This window comes from Lagenorhynchus albirostris, chromosome 3, assembly GCF_949774975.1.
Source record: "Lagenorhynchus albirostris chromosome 3, mLagAlb1.1, whole genome shotgun sequence".
NCBI lineage: Eukaryota > Metazoa > Chordata > Mammalia > Artiodactyla > Delphinidae > Lagenorhynchus > Lagenorhynchus albirostris.
In genome coordinates this window covers 68,602,139-68,622,345 of record NC_083097.1, presented here as the reverse complement: position 1 = coordinate 68,622,345, position 20,207 = coordinate 68,602,139, and the positions used below count along the sequence as shown (strand labels likewise).

General features: G+C 35.1%; 1 long non-coding RNA gene across 1 annotated transcript in view; it reads left to right on the top strand.

The window, feature by feature from the left end:
• Positions 1-503: 503 nt before the first annotated feature.
• Positions 504-20,207, top strand: part of LOC132518139 (uncharacterized) — a 49,513-nt gene continuing 29,809 nt past the window's right edge. The window contains exon 1 of the long non-coding RNA XR_009539866.1: positions 504-834. This is a non-coding gene — a long non-coding RNA (uncharacterized LOC132518139). The remainder of the gene's footprint in view (positions 835-20,207) is intronic.

The window sequence follows — 20,207 nt, the reverse complement described above, 5'->3', positions numbered from 1 at the left end:
AATGTCCACCACCTCAGTTTTGGGATGATTCATTTTCTATTCAGGTATTCCACAAATGCAGGATTCCACAGATGCAGGGTACATCAAGTTGATTGTGGAGATTTAATCCGCTGCTCCTGAGGCTGCTGGGAGAGATTTCCCTTTCTCTTCTTTGTTGGCACAGCTCCTGGGGTTCAGCTTTGGATTTGGCCCCATCTCTGTGTGTAGGTCACCCTCAGACCTCTGTTACTGCCCAGACAGGACGGGGTTAAAGCAGCAGCTGATTCGGGGTCTCTGACTCACTCAAGCCGGGGGTGGGGGGAGGGGTACGGAATGTGGGGCAAGCCTGCGGTAGCAGAGGCCAGCATGACATTGCAACAGCCTGAGGCACGCCATGTGTTCTCCCAGAGAAGTTGTCCCTGGATCACGGGACCCTGGCAGTGGTGGGCTGCCCAGGCTCCTGGGGTGTGTGGATAGTGACCTGTGCTTGCACGTATGCGTCTTGGTGGCTGCAGCAGCAGCGCTAGAGTTTTATGCTCATGTCTGTGATCTGAGCCGATAGCAGTGGCTCACGCCCATCTCTGGAGCTTGTTTAAGTGGTGCTCTGCCTTCTGTGGGCAGACGAGGAAGGAATCCCCTCTCCTCGTGCACCCTGAAACAATGGTCTCTTGCCTCTTAGGCAGGTCCAGGCTTTTTCCTGGAGTCCCTCCGGCTAGCTGTGGTGCACTAACCCTGTCAGGCTGTCTTCATGCAGCCAACTCCAGTCTTCTCCTTGGAGTCTGACTTCCGAAGCCTGAGCCTCAGCTCCCAGCCCCGACCCATCCTGGTGGGTGAGCAGAAAAGCCTCTCAAGCTGGTGAGTGCTGGTCGGCATGGATTCTCTGTGCGGGAATCTCTCAGCTTTGCCCCCTGCACCCCTGTTGCTGTGCTCTCCTCCGTGGCTCTGAAGCTTTCCCCCACCCACTCCGTGTCTTCACCAGTGAAGGGGCTTCCCAGTGTATGGAAACTTTTCCTCCTTCACTGCTCCCTCCCACTGGTGCAAGTCCCATCCCTATTCTTTTGTCTCTGTTTTTTCTTTTTTCTTTTGCCCTACCCAGGTATGTGGGGAGTTTCTTGCCTTTTGGAAAGTCTGAGGTCTTCTGCCAGTGTTCAGTAGGTGTTCTGCAGGAGTTGTTCCACATGTAGCTGTATATTTGATGCATTTGTGGGGAGGAAGGTGATCTCCATGTCTTACTCCTCTGCCATCTTGAAGGTCCCCCCTTCATTTGTTTTTAAAATCCATATTTTCTCCTTGTATTAAATTTGGAAAAAAGTTGAAAATTTGTCCCATGCTTTCGCCGTATTTTTCAGTTGTAGCTTTGCAATGACAAGGAAATTAAACAATAATAAATCTTATGTAAACAAGACATGAGAGAATAAATTTGAAATTGTTTATTTTAGTTAATTACTTTATCAATAATTAAACAAGTTGTTTTGAGAAATAATCTTTTTAGATGTTTTAATGACTTTGAACACAGAGATAGTATGTGTGCAATAATTTTCCCTGAGACCAAGTTAATGGAACATTTTGATAATAAGTCAGAAAGAGAAAAACAAATACTGTATGCAAACACATATATATGGAATCTAAAAAGAAAAAAAAAAAGGTTCTGAAGAACCTAGGGGCAGGACAGGAATAAAGATGCAGATGTAGAGCATGTACTTGAGGACATGGGGAGGGGAATCCAGGCAGCTGGGATGAAGTGAGACAGTAGCATTGACATATATACACTACCAAATGTAAAATGATAGCTAGTGGGAAGCAGCTGCATAGCACAGGGAGATCAGCTCAGTGCTTTGTGACCACTTAGAGGGATGGGATAGGGAGGATGGGAGGGAGATGCAAGAGAAAAGAGATATGGGGATAATGTATATGTATAGCTGATTCACTTTGTTATAGAGCAGATACTAACACACCATTGTAAAGCAATTATCCTCCAATAAAGATGTTTAAAAAAATCATTACCTATAGACATAATCATTTTTCTTCACTGATGCAAAAAAATCATTATTTCTTCCTCATTGGGCATTTGTTGTCAGTACTGGTCTTTGGTTCTGTATGAGCAATTTTCAGCTTACTGCTTTAAAAAACAAAACTGATGATATTTCCAGGAAAGATGACAGAGGGAGAACATCTCCAGTTCTGGCTAATTTCAAAGGGAAGAGCAGTTACAGGTGTCCCATAAAATGTCCTTCTCATTCTGTCAGCCTTAAGGGGGAAGAGGAAATAATTTAAACTTGACTCTACATAACATTGTGACTTTGTTTGTGGAATGGCAAAGGGCATTTCAGAATAGATGATTTTTAGAAAATATCTTTTTCATTTTAAGTTATATTGTTCTCTCCTAATAATTTATATATTTCCTTATAATACTGTGAACATGCTGAACACAAAAGGGGTATCAGCTAATAAAAGCTCAAGTCTTCAAATTAAACTGGAGAGGAGACTAAGAGAGGAGATCCTATCTAAAGGAACATACCATTCAGCACCTGGTCCCTTCCCAATATTTATCTTGTTCTTATGATGAAGTCTTTGTGTGTGTTAATTAGAATTTAAGCTACTCAGATTGAGGAAATGAACTAAAGAAGGAAGGGAAAGAATCCAGGCAGCAAAACCATTTTCTGTTGCAGATATTTCTAAACAGATGACTAGAGAATTGTAGAGAGAAATTTTCTAAAGGTGTTGCTTTTCAGGGTGCTAAGGAGCCTATAAAAGAAACCCAATTGGTAGTGGGAACGTGTGGAAGATAATAAAGAGATTTAAAGGGAAATTGTGAAGGGCTTGATTTTCTAAGTGACTGTTTTTGGATTAAGAAAAGTTTTATTTTAAGAACAGCTTTAAATTTTCCGTTATATACCATATGCTAACACATATATATGGAATCTAAAAAAAAAAAAAAAATGGTCATGAAGAACCTAGGAGCAGTATGGGAGTAACGACACAGACCTACTAGAGAATGAACTTGAGGACACGGGGAGGGGGAAGGGTAAGCTGAGACAAAGTGAGAGAGTGGCATGGACATATATACACTACCAAACGTAAGGTAGATAGCTAGTGGGAAGCAGCCGCATAGCACAGGGAGATCAGCTCGGTGCTTTGTGACCACCTAGAGGGGTGGGATAGGGAGGGTGGGAGGGAGGGAGTCGCAAGAGATATGGGAATATATGTATATGTATAGCTGATTCACTTTGTTATAAAGCAGAAACTAACACACCATTGTAAAGCAATTATACTCTAGTAAAGATGTTAAAAAATAAAAAATTTCCCCATTATACTTTAATAAAAAATTTCCCCATGGCTTCAGTAAAACATTTCCTATATAACTGTACTTCTCGGGTACTGCCCTCAAGGAGAGTAAAGGAAGATGGTTTAAATAAACAGGACAGTCTGTCCCATCCCTATCTTTCTATTTCTATATGAGGTGAGGAAGCTAGATTTAACTGAATGGACTGTTTCCTGCAGTTCAGGCACAAGGTAATGATCCACCTACAGACTATAGGAAATATAGTCTCTAGCACAGGCAACTTTTGGTGAAGAGCATGTAAAATTGAGGGCCACTTTCACTTTTGTGTAGAAAGAAGTTCCCTGCAGGGAGAGGTTCTGAATCAAAATAATGGGAGCTCATGTTATAATCTCACAATAAAGAAGGTAGCCACCAAAATCTAGGGAGTGTATGTGTAGGTGTGTGTGCTGCAATGACACACTATAATGTCCTCTATAATTGGGACCCATAGAGTCTAAAAAGATAGAGATAGGGGATGGTAGATTGTATTATCTTATAGAAAAAAATTCTTTTTGAAAACTATGGCATAAAGTAATATAGACTAATTGAGTATCATATTGGATACTTTGGTATCTCATGAATGGGTTGTAAATATAATTGTCCCTGGAGTACCACCTCACTTTCTTGAAGGCTGTGCCTGACACTTGAGACATTTGATAGGTAAGAAAAATCACATTAACACACACCTGTTGTTTTCCTGCTTAACCTGATGGAGACTAATAAGTCTAAATGCTGTACCCAATATACCACCAAATATTTATCCCTGGGTAGCATCTGTTTGGAAACTACCCAGAATGGTAAGGCACTAGAATGCATATGGAGAGATTGTCATTAGATGTGATCTTGGCTATATTCTTGGGAATGATTAACATCTTTGTTTTCTCTCCTCAACAGAGACTAACAGTCACCAATCCATAGTCAGTCATTCTTTGAACAAAATACTTTTTAAAATGCATATTCCCTGTCAAATATTGACTCTCATCACAAAATAGATTTTAATAGTGGATTATAGTATGACATGTTCTATGACTGTTATTCTGATTGGGTTCTTCAGTCAGACAGTTTCAACAATTCTGCCGAAATTTTTAGAGACATGGTGCTCAGACTAAAGGGGCAGTAAATTCCACATGTGGAATCTCTAGTTCCTACGGCCAAGAATTACTCCATTGAGTTTCTTCTCCAGTTTTGGATGTTTGGACATAAGCTTCAATTAATCATTGATCTCTACCTTGGGGTAGGAGATGAGAGTAGAAAATAGATTATGTTTTCCCAAAGCAGATAAACTAGAAGATAAATTTTCAGAGGCTTATCACTTGATTATAGTTTTAGTTTACAATAATATGTTTAGACAAAAATATCTTTAACTTAAGCACCATGTTAGGAGCTTCAAGCTCCCGTTACAGGACTCAGGCATGCCTGATAAGCATACAAATGCTATATATGTGAATTAAAGAGAAGAGATCTTTGTAGAATTCCATAGCTTCAACAAATTAGAAAGTGGAGGGCTAGAGGTGAGAGCAAGCCATAGCCATTAGAGCTCAATTTACACAGAAGATTTGTGCCTCCAGATGGTGAATATTTCTAATCCATTTTAACTACTTAGAACCTGAACTCCTTCCTAGGGATCGAGGAATTCCTCACATTATGAGTTTTGATGGGAGGCTGGAATATAAAATTGTCAAATACTTTCTTTTCCAGCCTCCCTTCAGCTAGGTTATATGTACGTGTCCATGGATCCACCAATCAAATGGATCTACCCCAGAGTTTGATTCAGAAACTAGGAACAAACAAGAGGAAACTAGAAATTTCCTCCTGATGGTAGAGTCTGTAAAAACATTATTGAGTTTCTGGGGCAAGAGTAACAGCAGTATCAGTTGTAGCACCCATTGTCAGCTGTCACTGTCGCACAGCAGTAACGCTAGTCTAAGCAATGGTCCTGCACTGGAACTGGTTCCATGGCAGCAGTTCTATGGCATTATCTTAAGCATCATCTTACGCTGTTTCTGAGCCTGGTTCTCCAGTTCTCCAGTGATTGTCTGAGCTACTAATATCTTTTCAGTACATTCCTTTTCTGCCGAAATCAACTTGAATCTGTTTCTGTGGCTTACAACTAAAATGCCTGACTAAAACACACCAAATATTAGACATGAGCAGTGACCATTTTTCATTTATTATGGAAATCTGTAGGTTTATGATCAATTTTCTTCCCTCATAAGGCAAAGAATCAGGAACAAAGACTGCAAATTTAAATGACACGTTGTTTACCAAGACCTAACACTTTCAAAGAACATATAAGTAATCACTAGAATATACAAAAATTTAAAACAATGTCCTGAAAATGTTTTACCAAATGCTCGTTCTTCAAGAGAGAAGGCCTGAAAAAGGAAGGTTCTCTAATTTTACAATTTTGAAAAATAGAGCAAATCATACTCTTCTTAATACATTGTCATACTTTGGGTTCTCAGGAGTCCTACATAAAAGAAACCATTTTTAATTTTGACTAAAACTTTCCAAATATATTGGATGCTGCAATAATTTTCATGCAATACTTATTAGTATTCCTCAAACCAGGGTCCTGTGGAACATTCTTAGAAGACATAGCAATGTTTAGTTATTGAGTATCCACTGAGGATAAGATACTATGCTATTCTTGATTAATACGAAAAATTTACAAGTAGTTTTAGATTTTCCTTTTAAAAGTTTCAAAGAAATTGAAATTCTGGGCCTCAATCTCTTTATCTGTGAAATGGAAAAAATATAGTAGTACTTACATCATAGGATTGTTTTGATATTAAAAGAGATAATATGGCTAAAACCTTTTAAAAAGTACCTACTGAGTATTAGCTTATATAATTATGTCACTTAATTTATATGTGTACAAAAGTGACAACATTAATTCATTGTATGGAAGACAGTAATGATTTCTTTTACGATAAATTGATAGAATTAGTCTACTCTCTCACTTCTCTCATATACAGCTCCCTTTGTGACTAAATAATATGCATTTTTGAAGATACCCATGGAATATTGTTTCTATAGTTTAGGATAGAGTAAGACTAAATAAATATAATGAAGATCATATTTGCTAAAAAATATGAATGACATTTTGTGCGAGGTGTCATTATTATAACATACAATAACAATACCTAAAAATTGTTTTCTTCCCAGTGTACATCTATTTATATAGCATTGGTAATGTTTTCAGGCCCTGTATTACCATTAGTAAAGCTACAATCTTTTTTTCTGACAAGAAATGAAATTAATGAAAGTACATAATAGCCTGAGTAGCAAGTGTGAAAAAGCCTTTATTTAAATAGAAGGATTAATGTGAAAATATTGTTTTTTAACTGCCCTTAAACAATTTTTATGTTAATTAGTATTTCAACTTTCATAGAAATTAGATGAGAATTTATGAAGGGTAAAAAGTCGTTCCATTTTTAATCAGCTACTTTGATATATTTCTCCATAGAAACCTTCTTATATTCTGATTTTTAGCTGTGCCACTTTTTATTGAAAAGTTGCAAAAACAGAATCCCTTGGTTACATGTCAACTGTGTTCCTGAAGACTTTTCAAATAATGTACAAAACATGCATAAAACTATTGAGAAAATAATGGATTTTGTGCAAGGCATGATCCCAGGTGGTATTTTGCAAATATAGCTTGTCTTGTAATGTTATATCAGGTGAACCTAAGAACAGAGGGCAAAATTGCTATCAAGAGTAAATGATTGGAATCCAATTTTTCTGTTAACTGAACTGAACCCATATGCACATTTTAATATTCCTCAGATTTGATAGGCATATTCTATTAGTAATTTTCTACTCACCACATATTGTAATTTGGTATTTAATTATTTGCATGAAATAACTCATCAGCTGAAACTTATTATATAAGAAAAGCACAAAAATAAGCCCTTTTTTCACACACAAGTGCTTTGAAAAACTGGCTTGCCAAACTCAAAATGGCAAAATTAATAAAATGAGTAGCTAAGCATCCTATTTGCAAATGTACTCCTGGATGTATTTTTGAAGCATAATTGAAAAAAATATATATATATTGACATTTTGATAAGAAAATGTTTACTTTTTTTAATTTAGTAATTGTGGAAACAAATTGCCTGGATACATTTGAAACAAAGAAATCAAATTTGAGTCAATTTATTATAGATAAGTAATAAATTAAGTGATTGCAATTTTTTTCACAGAGTTTTGTTTAATCATTAAAGTGATTGGAAAATATGTAAGCATTTAATCAAAATGTTAAAATACTCAGAAAACTCAGCATAGAGTACTGAAGGCTCAGGGGATGATTTGAATGTTGTCTATGAAAACCTTGTCTGCACTGAAGAAAAATCAAGGCAAAGGATGAGCTCCTTGAGAGACTTGTTTATAGAGAAGAAAGATCTTCTTCACTGTATGCTTTTCAGGGTATGAATTCTGAAAGATTGGGAGAAAGAACTTTTCTGCTGTAGATCTAGAAGCATCTTTCTCTGGGACAGTTTTAAAGTAGGAAAACGCCTGTTTTCAAAGGTTACAACATAGTCCTAATAAAAACTGGGTGGATACATCTGCTATTTTAAGTTCCTGTCATGGATAAGACGGAAGCATATGATTTTTGACCTAGGTGAGAAATGCAGTAGTCCCCCATTTCTTTGTTCATAAGATTTTCCACAGGAAAAGCAACCAGGAGGTACAGTCCAAATTCTCCCTGATGGTAATTTTACTATTTTACATGTTTTCATTGTTGATTTTCAGGAAACACATCTAACACACAAGCTACTTTCTCAGTTAATAGAGGGATGGCCAATCCATGAGAAAGCAAAAGAAGTATGGCATATTACCCTCTCCTTCACACTTGCATCCCTGGGGGCATTTCTTCAGGCTTACATTGAGCACCTGCTGATGTCAGGTGTGCAGAGCGGATCTGGCCTTGCCTCTGTAGCTTGGTAATTCTATTCATTCCCATGGAGGGTAGTTTTTCACTCTTTCTCTGTGTCTTTCTCCGATTTCCACTTTTCTCATTCTTTCTTTATCTCTTAGGCTCCATATAGCTCAGTTATTTTCACTGGGTAAGGTGACAGTGGGAGATTGGTGATGGATCGTTTGATATTAAATGCTATCCCATAGTGCTAACCTGTTCTAGTATCAGGGAATCCACTCATTTCTCTCTTCCTCGGAGACTAAGTTCCCTACATCATACACTGGGTCATCTCCCTTCACACTATCAAGATTTGGACTTGATTTTCTATGTTTTCAGTTAACTTTGCCTGTCCACAACCACAGAATCATTTTCTTATCTTTATCCTCATTATGTCTGTGGAGTCTTCACCATAAAACAAAACCATATTTGCTTTTATTAAAGGGGCAAATTTATTATCTTTAAATTGAAGCACCAAGGTATTTACTAGTGTTAGTTCAATTTCAGTAAATTAATGTCTAGGTATTTTGTGCAGAATTAAGAATTATTTCAGGAAATAGGGTCTTACATTATAGATGGGCCATTACTGCCTACATCACCTTATTTTTAGTCAAATGTTTTTGTTTAAGTGTGCTGAGTACTGAACAAAGGGAACAAAAAAAATCTATTTGAAGGATTCTCTTTTAAAGCCATAGATTTCATTTTTAAAAAGGCATTCTGGGCTTCCCTGGTGGCACAGTGGTTGAGAGTCCGCCTGCCGATGCAGGGGACACGGGTTCATGCCCCGGTCCGCGAAGATCCCACATGCTGCGGAGCAGCTGGGCCCGTGAGCCATGGCCGCTGAGCCTGCACGTCCGGAGCCTGTGCTCCACAACAGGAGAGGCCACAACAGTGAGAGGCCCATTTACCGTAAAAAAAAAAAAAAAAAAAAAAAAAGAGGCATTCTATTTTAAGTTTATAGAATTCCTAGTGATCTGCACTTGTACCAGTAACAATGAAAAGCATTATTTAATTTTTTCATAAAGTCCAGAAACTTTGCATTATACTGTTTATAGGATATGGTTACCAATGTTTAGTTTTTTCTACAGAGTAAGTTGTAGATTAGTTGGATGTTAATGAATGAATTATGGTTTGATATTAATTCAAAATTGAACTAGACATAATTTCTTTCTTATCTTTTATAAAATTTTGATTCTTTTTTCCTTTCTATTCTAATACCTTATCTACCTCTTTTTTTAATAATCTAAGTGTTAAAATGAACATGGTGATTACCATATTAAAATACATTAACTATAAATTACTCTTCTTTGGTATTAGAAATACTTTGATGGTGTGGCCGTTGCATCCTGAGGTACATCTATACCATTTTGATTTTGATGCATGGGAAAAGCTGCTCCAAAAATGGATCTTTTTCTAGTACATTCCCTATATATACCATTTTTGATACATTTATTTAGTTTAGCAAGCAAAGTCTCTTAAAGCATAAGTACTCCAGAAGGAATAATAAATAGAGATGCTTATTTATTAAATAATTTTTTAACTAACTTGACAGCTGACTTAGAATAAAGCTGATGGTGTCTAGATCTCTAATGGAGTCAGAGGTCTCTAAGATGGTAGCTGTCTAACAGAGGTAGGTGTGGAAATCAGTAGGAGAGGTCTGAGAAAAACTTTCTTTTTGTCCAGGGATGGTATCATATTTTAATTTTTTCCCCATTCTCACCTGTAACATCTACATTTTGGGTAATTTGTTGACTATATATTGAAAGTTTTTTTTTTGTTATGTGGTAAATTTATTCTATTATTATTAATTTAGATGGAGAATAATACAATAATGTAGAATTTCATGAGAAAGACTTGGATTTATACCTAAGATTTACATGAGTCAGAGAATAATAACCACTTTAAAAAATACCACTATATCCTGTGTTGACAGGTATTTCTATGTTGAATTCCTAATTTAAACATATTTTTTTGTAAAACAAATACGTGTCTTAACAGATGCTTTTATTTGAAAGCATAAAGTTCAGATTTTAGAGCATATTTTTACATTTTATTTTAGCTTTGTTTTGTTTTTATTGAAGTATAGTAAATTTACAGTGTTCTTTTAGTTTCAGGTGTACAGCACAGTGATTCAGTTATATTTTTGCATTTTAAAATCTGATATTTAAAACATTTTTAAATTTAAAAAATAATTTTAGTGTTTGTTTTTTTTTTCTCAGTCAGAGACATTGATTTTCTCTTTGCTGGAGGTGGAAATACAAAAGAGTAATGTACTGTTACTTTTTAAGTTTAAGTCTAAGTAAAGTTGAGGTGTTGTTTTCCTTTGAATTATTGAACCATATGAAGAAACATCATTTTGGTTATTAACTGTAGAAAGGAGACTGGGGAAAATTCATCAAATAGATAAGTTTTCCAGGATAAAGTATATAAAATATATGGAAAACATTGAATGTTGACCCATATTTATCTCTTGTTCAGTCAATAAATAAAACTTTACTTAAAAAAATCTATTTATTTTTCTTAAAGTTCCTAATACCTTTCTCATTCATCAAATATTTGATAGATTAATGCATTAATTAACAAAAGAAATGGTGCATGGATTTAGGTTACATAATCATGCTTAATGCTTGTGTATGAGTTTTAAACCAACAAAGCCATGGACTCAAATCTGTGTTTTACAAAGATAAATATAGTGGCAGAAGGAAGAGTAGATCATACCTCAATTTTTAAATGTTTATGTTTCCAGGTACATGCTAGGTCTTGTTACCAGTAAACAAATAAAAAACAATTAAAAGCATAAAATAAACATAAAAATAACAAATATTAATAATTATAAAATAAAATGTATAATAAATAAAAATCTTAAATGCCATAACAAATATACTTCAGACAATAGTGAAAGTATAAACAAGGAAGTATTTTGATTTGGTTGGGAGAGTTAGTAAATTTGTCATCTAGAGGTGATATTTAAGTTGATCCTTGAGAGATGGTAGAATTTCAGAAAGCAATGACAATGAAAAGACATTCTAAGTGGAGGAAAAATATGATTAGAGGCACAGAGTGGAGAGCAGAGTATTTTGAGTAATGTTGAACCAATTCTGTTTGCCAATCACATAGACTGCATAAACAAGGTAGTAGAATATGAGGCTAGATGGATATATTGAGGTCAGATTAGGGAAGAACTTGAAGGCCAGGCTTAAAAGTGTGATGAGTTTTATTTAGGTAATGGGCAATGAGGAGAAACTATTGAAATGAGAACTAACATAATTAAAGCTGTGATTTTAAGATTTTTCTAAATATCATCACTATGCATCAAAATGAGTAAGAGAAAACTTAAATCATGGGTACTGGTTAGAAACCTATTAGAGTCATTGAAATGAGAAATGATGTGGACCCAACTGAGAGCTGCAAGTAGGCATGGAAAAAAATTGAAGAGTTGCTATAGGCATTGAAAAGTTATATTTGATTGAGCTTAAATGTGCAGGAGAAGGAAGTATGAAGATCAAAAGAAAACATCAGATTGGGGGCAATTGTACAATAATGGTAGAAGAAGCAGTTTGGGGAGAGTTAAAAATCATGGGCCTAGCACCTGGGATAAAGGTTAGGTCTTGCAACATAGATGTGAAAACATAAGGATACTGCCAGGAACATACATAAGCACACTGTCCTCCAAACTTAAAACTTCTAATGAAGGGAACATTAAAACTAGTTTAATGTGTGGTATCAAAGATATGCTCTTAATAACTAGGTTTTATTGCATCATTGTATGGACATGCATAGCTGTATCAAGGATTTCTTCCTATTGATTATGGGGAAATGTTCCATTTCATTTGTTCTGTGAGTTAAGATCCCTCTGCATCTTATATCTCAGCCACACCAAACTATGCTGTTACCCAAAGGCACCACATTCACACTTCCATGCTTTTGTACACAATCTCCTCTAGCAAAAATAAAATCCCTTTATTCACTCATAAAATTCCCATGCATTAATATTTTTCCCCATGCCTTCTTTTAAGATCCAATTCAAGCCTCTGTTTTGGTGAAGTCTTTCCCTTCTAATCTATGTATACATTAGACTTTATATATATCTAATGTATGTGTTGTATGCATGTGTGTGTGTATATATGTATAATATACATATGCATGCATGTATGTATGTATAATATATACATACATATGCTTATAAAATTCACCTAACTTAGATTTGGCCAGCTGAGCCTTTAAATTTGTTTAAGGGTATTTCCTAGCTTCTAGAGGGATGCTCATATTCAAGATTGTGCTTTGATGTGAAAGCGACATTGCTCAGTGGGGAGGCTGCTCAAATCTACTTTGTTACTGCATATAAGTGATTCAGAGCATATATAATAAAGGACAGTTTTCAGTGTCCCAACTTTTTTATCTGTATGATGCCAAGATGCAAGATATTAACAGACACTTGGATAGTTAAATTTTCTACTTTTCATCTTAATGCTCTGATGTCATTTAGACACAGACTCAGAAGATATGTCTTTAAGGATTAAATTTATAGAATTCTCCATAATGGATAACACCAAAGAGACCAGTTATTTTGAGCATTTAGAAATATATATGTATTCCTGTTTAATTGTTTGGTCTTTGAACCTCATAAGGAACAGCTGGAGCTGGAATTCTGTAATTTCTAAGACTAATAAACTGATATTGTGGGATGGCTCTATGCCTATAGAGGGGGTATTATGTCCTATGGAATTCAATAAGGTGTTTGTTTCTGTACATGGACCAAATTAATCCTGAATGCAAATGCTGATACAACAAGGTATTTGGCTTTATAGCCTGTCAACAGCATTCAGTGCTGTTAGCCATGGTGCTTAATTTTATCATAAAATACCTGTCCAAACACATTAATGTTCTTAGGATTCTAAAGGTTTATTCTAATTTCAGGAAACAAGGGATTTGAAATACTTCTTTATCAGTTTCTAGGTAAACTGTGATTGTAACTTTTTTTAACTCCTTAAATAATTCCTATAGTTCTATAGAAATTTGAGAATGCAACAGAGCTTTTTTTCTAATCAGACATTATAAACACAACTTCATTTCACGCCTGAAAACAACAAATCATGTGCATGCTTGAAACCCGTTTTCCTGTGACTCATAATGCGACTATAACTTGGAGACTGAAAATACTATTACCCAATTAATTCCAAGTTACTAAGTGCAGCAGCAAGATGCAAATAACAAAATATTAGAGTGTGAACTACTCAATTTCTTAAGTGATAGAGAAAAGCATAAGTAAAACAAATGTGCATATGCTTCTGCATTCAACCTTCTTTTATTCATTGAACAAATATTTATTATGTGCATACTGGGCCAACACCATTCAAAGCCCTGAGAATTGCACAGGTCTGAATAAAGCCAGGCTCTAAATGTAAGGAGATCACAGATGAGTAGATGAGACAGACACCTGCCTACAAATGTAAGAGAAACTTTCTTACAGAAATTCCACCTAATAGTTAATTGAATTGTAGATGTGAACTGGCGCTCTCATTCCTACAATAACACATAATTGATGGATGTCCGTGTTACACTGAAAGTTATGGTAATTTGGGGTGCTTTCCTGCTTTCACTACCAATAGTGTTACATACTTACCATGAGAACTGGCTATTTTTCCCAATCATGTTTATGCCAATTGAACGTACTATTAATTTACTTTTTAAAAAATACACATATAGGGCTTCCCTTGTGGCGCAGTGGTTGAGAGTCCGCCTGCCGATTCAGGGGACACGGGTTCGTGCCCCGGTCCGGGAGGATCCCACATGCCGCGGAGCGGCTGGGCCCGTGGGCCATGGCCGCTGAGCCTGCGCGTCCAGAGCCTGTGCTCCGCAAAGGGGAGAAGCCACAACAGTGAGAGGCCCACGTACTGCAAAAAAACAAAAACAAACAAACAAAAAAACCACCACATATAATAGTATATACAATAGAGTGATACAACAAATAATAATAATAATAATGAAACGTATGCCCATGTACCCACAACCAACTTAATGAAAAAAGTAATACTAGTACTTTGCAACTTTGTCTTTGTGAATTGTGCTTTTTATAATTTCATAATTTATGTTAAATAAAAGAACATAAATTATATAAATGTGTATAAAAGAAAAGTAATAGTTATTTATTTGAGTACTGTGAAAATGTTTTGGAAATAATTGATAAAAATAAGTCACTAAAATTATAATTGATTTAGAGTATGACTGAAAAGCCTGCAAAGGTTGAGGAAAAAAATCATGAAATACATCTTTCTTTAGAACATTTTTTCTTTGATTTCTCATTACACTTGAATGAGACCAATATATGAATTGTATGAAAGATGATGTAAAACTTTAATCAGCAGATTCATACTCAGATAAAGGGCTTTGGCCCAATATCATGATACTGGCAAATGAAAGTACGTTGATATGTTGTAGAATAAAATAAAATGCTTCTGATGTAAATGTATGACTTTTCAATTACCTGCTTTCAAAGCCATTTTTTTGTTTAAGTGAAAAACTACCCAATTCAAGAATAATGTTTAAAAGAATTTCAACTTTAATTACAATATAATGAGAAGTTTTGAAGAAGGTATCTACAAGGACAACTTATTCGAGTGTTTAAACACCACACCCTCAGTCAGGTCTAATCAGATAATCCTACCTAAACTAGCCCTTATTTAGCCTCTTTATTCTCCAATCCATACTTTATTTTCCTTTATGGTACCATTACTACCTGTCACCACATTTTATTTGCATTTATTTTCTGCTTCTTCACAAGAACATGAGTCGCATGAGAGCAGGGGCTTTGTTTTCTTTGTCACATTAGCTTCAGCATCCCAGGAAGACAGGTGCAGGTCAGTAAATATGTGCCGAAGGTTCACAGAGAGACTAAGGGGTAGCTTGACTCTGTGCTGTGCTAGTGGAATTAGTGTGGATCTGCAAGTCATTTAGAGTTCTGAGGTTTAGTGCTAAGCCTTCAAGGACAATTAAGATTCTCTAGGAAAAGGCCCAGGAAAGAACAATCTCATGAACAAACTTTTTCTCAGAGTAAAGAGCATGTGCAAAATGTTGCATCTGTGAATCTACGTGGCAAATGTTCAAAGATTTCACAGTGGTATACTGATGGATTCTTATGAGAGAGTGCACCTAAACAAAAAAGCTGGGGAAGAAATGTTTGGGCCAAATCATAAGGAACTAAAGATTTTGCACTTCATATTGTAGGTGATGGAGTTTTTGCTGTATTTCAAGCATGTTCATTTTGAAATTAATTCAATTTAAAAGGTAGTATAGGTATAAATACAGAGAAACAAATAAGGATAGGTGTTGATTCTTCCCTAAATGTTTGGTAGAATTCACCTGTAAAGCCATCTAACCCTACACTTTTGTTTGTTGGGAGCCTTTTTTCTTTAATTACTGATTAAATTTCATTGCTGGTAATTGGTCTGTTCATATTTTCTATTTTTTCCTGGTTCACTCTTGAGAGATTGAACATTTCTAGGAATTTGTTCAGTTCTTCTAGGCTGCCCATTTTATTGGTTTATAGTGTTTGAAGTAACCTCTTATGATCCTTTGTATTTCTGTGATATATATCAATTGTAACATCTTTTTCACTTGATTTGTGCCTTGTCTCATTTTTTTCTTGAAGATCCTGGTTTATCAATTTTATCTTTTCAAAGAACTACCTCTTAGTTTCATTGATCTTTTCTATTGTTTTTGTAGTCTCTATTTCATTTATTTCTGCTCTAATTTTTATGATTTCTTTCTTTCTAGCAACTTTGGGTTTTGTTTGTTCTTTCTAGGTGCTTTGGGTGTAAGGTCAGGTTGTTTATTTGAGATTTTTCTTGTTTCCTGAGGTAAGCTTGTATCACTGTAAACGTCCCTCTTAGAACTGCTTTTGCTGCATTCCATAGATTTTGGATTGTTGTGTTCTCATTTTCATTTGTCCCCAGATAATTTTTTATTTCTTTTTTTATTTCTTCTGTGATCCATTGGTTATTTAGTAACATATTAGTTAGCCTCCACATGTTTGTGTTTTTTGCATTCCTTTTTCTTGTAGTTGATTTCTAGTCTCATAATATTGTGGTTGAAAAAGATGCTTGACATAATTTCAAGTTTCTTAAATTTACTAAGACTTGTTTTGTGTCCTAGTATGTGATTTATCCTGGAGAATGTTCCATGTGCACTTGAAAAGAATATGTATTCTTCTGCTTTTGTATGGAATGTTCTATATATATATAAAGTCAATTTAGTTTAATGTGTCATTTAAGGCCACTGTTTCCTTATGACATTATGTCTGGATGATCTGTTTATTGATGTAAGTGGCATGATAACGTCCCCTACTATTTTTGTGGTAATGTCAATGTCAATTTCTCTTTATGTTTGTTAATACTTCTTTATGTATGCAGGTGCTCAGATGTTGGTCTCATATATATTTATAATTGTTATATCTTCTTCTTAGGTTGATCCCTTTATCATTATGTAATGTCATTCTTTGTTTCTTAGTGCAATCTTTGCTTTAAAATCTATTTTGTCTGATATAAGTATTGCTACTCTGACTTTCTTTTCATTTCCATTTGCATGGAATAAATTTTTCCATCCCCTTACTTTCAGTCTGAGTGTGTCTTTACATATGACGTGAGTCTCTTGTAAGAAGCATATATACCAGTTTTGTTTATGTTCTTATCCATTCAACCACTCTGTCTTTTGATTGGAGCATTTAGTTCATTTACATTTGAAGTAATTATTGATATTTATGCACTCAATCCCATTTTGTTTATTGTTTTAAGATTGGTCATATAGTTCTTTTTGTTCCTTTCTTCTTCTTTTTTTCTATTCCCTTGTGATTTATTGACTATTCTTAATGTTATGTTTGGATTCCTTTCCCTTTTTTGTGTATGTATCTATTATAGGTTTTCAGTTTGTGGTTATCCTGAGGTTTATATATAGCAATCTATATATATGTGATTATTTTCATTTGTGGATATCTTAAGTTAAAATGTATTTTTACAACCCTGCAATTTTACTCCTCCACCCCTCATATTTACTGTTTTGGACATCATATTTATATCTTATTGTTTTGTGTATCTCTTTAGTTATTATGAAAATAGATGATTTTTTTGCTTTTGTAATTTAATCTTCCTACTAACTTAATACATGATTGATTTACTACCTTTAGTTTATATTTGCCTTTACCACTGAGATTTTTCCTTTTGTCATTTTCATGTTTTTAGCTGTGGCCTTTTCATTTTCACTTAGAAGAGTCCCTTTAACATTTCCTGTAAAGTTGGTTTGGTGGTGCTATACTCCTTTAGATTTTGCTTGTCTGTATAACTTTTAATCTCTCCCTCAAGTCTGAATGAAAGCCTTGCTGGGTAGAATATTCTTGGTTGTAGGTTTTTCCCTTCATCCTTTGTGTAAACTGTGCCAATACCTTCTGGCCTGCAGCGTTTCTGCTGAAAATTCAGCTGATACCCTTATGGGCATTCCCTTGTATGCAACTTGTTGCTTTTACCATGCTGCTTTTAATATTCTCTCTTTAATATTTACCATTTTAATTATAATGTGTATTGGTGTGATCCTCTTTGGGTTGATCCTATTTGTGACTATGTGCTTCCTGAACTTGACTGTCTGTTTCCTTTCCCAGGTTATGGACATTTTCAGCTATTGTGTCTTCAGTATATTTCTCTTTCTCTTCTCCTTCTGGGCCCTAATAATATGAATTATGTTTGATATTGCCTCAGAGGTCTCTTACACGGTGATCATTTATTTTTATTATAGTTTTTCTTGATTTTTTTGAATTTTATTTATATTTTATACAGCAAGTTCTCATTAGTTATCTATTTTATAGATATTAGAGTATATATGTCAATCCCAATCTCCCACTTCATCCCACCACCACCCCCACTGTGACGTTCCCCCCTTGGTGTCCATACATTTGTTCTCTACATCAGTGTCTCTATTGCTGCCTTGCAAACCAGTTCATCTTTACCATTTTTCTAGGTTCCACATATATGCATTAATATACAATATTTGTTTTTCTCTTTCTGACTTACTTCACTCTGTATGACAGTCTCTAGATCCAACCACATCTCTACAAATGACCCAATCTCGTTCCTTTTTATGGCTGAGTAATATTCCATTGTATATATGTACCACATATTCTTTATCCATTTGTCTGTCAATGGGCATTTAGGTTGCTTCCATGTCCTGGCTATTGTAAATAGTGCTGCAATGAATATTGGGATGCATGTGTCTTTTAGAATTATGGTTTTCTCAGGGTATATGCCCAGTAGTGGGATTGCTGGGTCATATAGTAATCCTATTTTTAGTTTTTTAAGGAACCTCCATACTGTTCTTCATAGTGGCTGTATCAATTTACATTCCCACCAACAGTGCAAGAGGCTTCCCTTTTCTCCACACCCTCTCCAGCATTTGTTGTTTGTAGATTTTCTGATGATAGCCATTCTGACTGGTGTGAGGTGATACCTCATTGTAGTTTTGATTTGCATTTCTCTAATAATTAGTGATGCTGAACAGTGTTTCATGTGTTTCTTGGCCAATTGTATGTCTTCTTTGGAAAAATGTCTACACGAACTTGTGTCCCCTGCATCGGCAGGCAGACTCTCAACCACTGCGCCACCAGGGAAGACCTGTTGGAAGATTTTTAATCACAATTTCAATTTCATTACTTGTGATTGGTCTATGTATATTTTCTATTTCTTCCTGGTTTAGTTGTGGAAGATTATACCTTTGTAAGAATTTGTCCATTTCTTCCAGGTTGTCCATTTTATTGGCATAGAGTTGCTTGTAGTAGTCTTAGGATGCTTTGTATTTCTACAGTGTCCATTGTAACTTCTCCTTTTTCATTTCTAATTTTATTGATTTGAGTCTTCTCCCTCTTTTTCTTAATGAGTCTGGCTAAAGTTTTATCAATTTTGTTTATCTTCTCAAAGAACCAGCTTTTAGTTTTATTGATCTTTGCTAATGTTTTCTTTGTTTCTCTTTCATTTATTTCTGATCTGATCTTTATGATTTCCTTCCTTCTATTAACTTTGGGTTTTGTTTATTCTTCTTTGTCTAGTTCCTTTAGGTGTAAGGTTAGATTGTTTATTTGAGTTGTTTCTTGTTTCTTGAGGTAGGCTTGTATTGCTATAAACTTCCCTCTTAGAACTGCTTTTGCTGCATCCCATAGGTTTTGGATCATCATGTTTTCATTGTAATTTGTCTAGGTATTTTTTTATTTCCTCTTTGATTTCTTCAGTGCTCTCTTGGTTACTTAGTAATTTATTTTTCAGCCTCAATGTGTTTGTGGTTTTTGCTTTTTTTCCCCTGTAATTGATTTCTAATCTCATAGCATTGTGGTTGGAAAAGATGCTTGATATGATTTCAATTTTCTTAAATTTACCACAGCGTGATTTGTGACCCAAGATGTGATCTATCCTGGAGAATGTTCCTTGAGCACTTGAGAAGAAAGTGTATTCTGTTGTTTTTGGATGGAATGTCCTATAAATATCAATTAAATCTATCCATTTGTGTCATTTAAACCTTGTGCTTCCTTATTAATTTTCTCTCTGGATGGTTTCTGTCCATTGGTGTAACTGAGGTGTTAAAGTCCCCCACTATTATTGTGTTACTGTCAATTTCCTCTTTTATAGCTATTAGCAGTTGCCTTATGTATTGAGGTGCTCCTATGTTGGGTGCATATATATTTATAATTGTTATATTTTCTTCTTGGATTGATCCCTTGATCATTATGTAATGTCCTTCCTTGTCTCTCATAACATTCTTTGTTTTAAAGTCTATTTTTTTCTTATATGAGTATTGCTATTCCAGCTTTCTTTTGATTTCCATTTGTATGGAATATCTTTTTCCATCCCCACACTTTCAGTCTGTATGTGTCCCTAGGTCTGAAGTGGATCTCTGATAGACAGAATATATATGTGTCTTGTTTTTGTATCCATTCAGTGAGCCTGTGTCTTTTGGTTG